Source organism: Limulus polyphemus, unplaced genomic scaffold, assembly GCF_000517525.1.
Source record: "Limulus polyphemus unplaced genomic scaffold, Limulus_polyphemus-2.1.2 Scaffold836, whole genome shotgun sequence".
NCBI lineage: Eukaryota > Metazoa > Arthropoda > Merostomata > Xiphosura > Limulidae > Limulus > Limulus polyphemus.
In genome coordinates this window covers 85,487-89,154 of record NW_013666446.1, presented here as the reverse complement: position 1 = coordinate 89,154, position 3,668 = coordinate 85,487, and the positions used below count along the sequence as shown (strand labels likewise).

The window sequence follows — 3,668 nt, the reverse complement described above, 5'->3', positions numbered from 1 at the left end:
CGGTACCCATTGAGTGAAGTCCATCACGTCCTAGCCACTCTACACTGTGGAACACATCCTCACTGGCCCACTTTCCATCATGGGATTGAGTGATTCTTATTTCTGTTAAAAATCATATTGCTAAACTATTCTCTCCCAAGCAGATGTACTTCCTTTATGTTCTGCCATGTTTGGTCCTCCTGATCATGTCGATGTTCCTGGTGAAGAGATACTTGGCTCATATGTGGTGTGATGCCCCTCCTCATGTCATTTGATCTGTTGCTCTCATTTTGGGGTGGACTCCAGATGCTTCCAGTGGATACACCTATGCTTTCCTCATGCCAGTTCCTCTTCCATTTCAATGTGGGACTCAAGGTAATCTTGTGAGAAAAGGGAGAGTACCTTATTGGAAGTTATAATTTTCCCAAATGAAAATATATTTCCAATAGGTACTTCCTTCTGCTCACACTTCCCACCCATCCTCTAGTGTTCGTGTCTTCTGCCAAACTTCGAATGGTAATGGTGTGTACAGGGAGTCACATGCATCACGTGACAGTAGTGCCCTCTTATTGGTGGAGAGGTAACACATGATGATTTGCATGAGAGATGTGTTGGAACTTTGGATCCCAACAGAGGAGGATGAAGGCTTGTCGCATGCATTTCTGAAAAGGTTCTCATATACAAGGCAGCACAAAACGAGAAAAGCTAATCTTGTGAGAAGAGGGAAGTACTTATCGAAAATACATTTTCATTTAAGAAAATTACAACTTTTGATATCCGTGGTAGGCAAAGTACAGATACCCCATTTTGTAATTTTTTGCTTATCAAACCAACTTCGGGGATATAAACCAAATAGTCGAACCCACTTTCCATGCCCTCCTATCACATTATCTCTTTCACATATTGCCAATAATTCTTTTGATGTTTAGACTACGTATAACTAATATAAAGGCAAAAGTTTTAATTTACTGAATGACATATAATTCTACCTTGTTCTAAGCAGAGTTTTTTAGTTATTTCTCCTAAAGGTTTAAAATTGTTATTGTTGAATTCAGATCAATCAACTACCGGAATTATTTTAAGCTAATTATGTCTTAGCTAGAATGCCAGTTAAATTGTAATAGTCAGAGGATATTGTTTGCGTTATGCGTATTATTATTTTGTGTTCTGACATGCATATTTAAAATAAACAAAAAAAGTTTGGTTACTAGTAATACCGCTACAAGGAACTAGGGTTAAGTATCGTCGAAGAACCCGGCGGCAAAAAAAACAAGAGACCCAATGTAAATACAAAATTTCTTGTTATGATGTGAACGCTTTTTTCAAGCTGGCGAAGTATGGTTATAATTAATTATACTTGTAATAAGACACTATTATTAGATCTATAATATTTCAACTCTACATTATTTATCCCATCTCTTATGGATTTTTCAAGAATTATTAGGGTGTTTAATAATTGTATTTCAACAACGCTATGTTAGCCATATCCACGGCCGACGACGCGTTTCGCTCAATACAGAGCTCATCAGACCGGCAGGGACGCAACAAACAACTAATATTCTGTGGTTGAAATACAGTTATTATACACTCATCTAATTCTTGAAAATCGTAAGGAAATAGATAACTAATGTAGTATTAAAAATGTTTTATGCCTAATACTAATATCTTACACTACATTTCTTGTTTTTATATAATTTCTTTATTTACTGTTATAAAAGTAACTAAAATGTAAAATTCGAAACTTATTAGGTTAGATAATGAAAATAATCGACTCAATCTATATACAGGTACCAGAAAAGTTTGTAGCCATAGGCACTTCAAGGAATTTTACAAAATATTTCCCACATGCTGTCCTTGTAATTCGAAAAACATTTGGATTAACAGCAGGTTTAACTCGACTTTCTCATACTTTGACAGCGCCATAATCAGTCAAGTATCTGAAATTAAGAAAAGCTGCAAATCACCTATAGTTCCAGACTTTTCGAACACCCTGTAATGTTAGATAAAAAAAAATTAAATACAGAGTTTTACTTTTAAAGACTTTGGATATTAATTTAGGATGCTTTAGAGATTTTGCTAATAAAATTTGAAAACTGTAAGATGAGAATGGCATTTTAAATCTGAACATGAAAATCACCTTGCACTCAGACTAGTATGAGTAACACTCTGGGTCTGATTCCATATTTTTCACGGATAAATCTTTAGTACAAATACTTAGTTAAAAATTTGATTTTTTTTTTTTGCGTATGAAATACTTGTACGTTTTGCTAACTGCTTGTTAAATTTCATGCAGACAGACTTATTTCATTTAAAGTTATATGTATATTTTAATGGTTACATGGTAGTTGCAAGGTCAGTCAAAGTGACCGAGCCTGTCATAACCGCACACCTGTTGTCAAGACGTGCCGTGGAAGTATGACTCTGGTTTACAACACTCTTCGGGCTGCTTACTGTCTGTGTTTATTTCTTTTTAGATCGTTATTCATGCATAAATACAATTTACTTTCAAGTTAAATAATTCACTTTTTAATCCCAGCATTATACCGTAGTCCTTTTACTAGACCGGCAGTTAATTGTGTAGTTTTCTTTTCCCTCTGTTCGTTTTTCAGCAAATATTTTTTTTTCTTTGTTGTTTTATTTGTAATTCGACGTCAACAACGTGTATTATCTTTTTTGTGACAAAGCATCGCACATAAGATTCCCGAATATTTTCTTATTTTGCGAAGAACAGGTAACTGTGCGCGGGTGTACCTTGAATTTTCATATAAGGTGCTTAAAACCAAACACAGTAAGTTTAACTTACCAATCGCATTATTTTTGAAAAGTGCTTACAGTTGTGAAGATGACAGCAATACTGCAAAATTACATGTAGAAAACTGTACGTTCAAATCATGAAACTCCTTTTAACAGAATGATTATCCTAATTTCAAATTCACAAAATTCGGTAGTTATAGCATACTAGAATAGAAATACAGTATATGATGAACGGCAATTAGATTAAGTTCGTAACACGTGAAAAATGGCTGATGGCTCAAACATGAGTGTTGTGTATTTTTATTTCATTTTTACCTACCTATTCTTATTCGACACAATGAAATAGATGGCAGTATAATCACTTAATATAGTTGTTTTGCAGTTTGGGAGAGTACTACTAGTTATTAACTTACTAGCACTAGCGAAATATACATATTACAAGGACTGTGATGGATAGGTCTGTGAGTGTTATACTAAGGTAGCTTACCTTTACGTTAGATAAAGTTACTTTTAACTTACTGCCAATAAGTAATAACGATGTTTTATCCAGTTCTGAAAGTTGAGGACTATAGTTTACCATTTTTGTCTATTCCCCGCTGCCTGCATCACCTTTTCTAATTCACTACTCAGCTTTCAGCTTCTCAAAATCAAATCCAGTTTCTACTAATGTCATCGAGCCAAGTGAGTTTGTGCCTGTCTCTCGCTCTTTATCTTTCGATTTTACCAATCAGAATTCCTGCCAACCTTCCCTCATAATTATTCTTATAATAATTGTATGTTCAAATACGGTATCATCCGTTTCCAAAATGTATTGGAATTTATCAAATTTAAAATGAAATATACAACTTTACAATACAAGTATTATTGCTAAATTAATTGAAGTATGTGTGTGTATATATATATATATATATATATATATATATATATATATATAT

At 33.8% G+C, this 3,668-nt stretch overlaps 1 protein-coding gene across 4 annotated transcripts in view; it reads left to right on the top strand.

Annotated features, from left to right (window-relative positions):
* Window positions 1-3,084: 3,084 nt before the first annotated feature.
* Window positions 3,085-3,668, top strand: part of LOC106460786 (neuronal calcium sensor 2-like) — a 59,299-nt gene continuing 58,715 nt past the window's right edge. Inside the window, exon 1 of one of the 4 annotated variants that reach the window (XM_022387571.1) lies at window positions 3,085-3,190. The gene's annotated coding sequence lies outside the window, so the exon portion shown is untranslated. Of the gene's footprint in view, window positions 3,415-3,668 lie in introns of all 4 variants that reach the window. The other 3 variants (XM_022387570.1, XM_022387569.1, XM_022387572.1) reach the window with 3 other exon arrangements.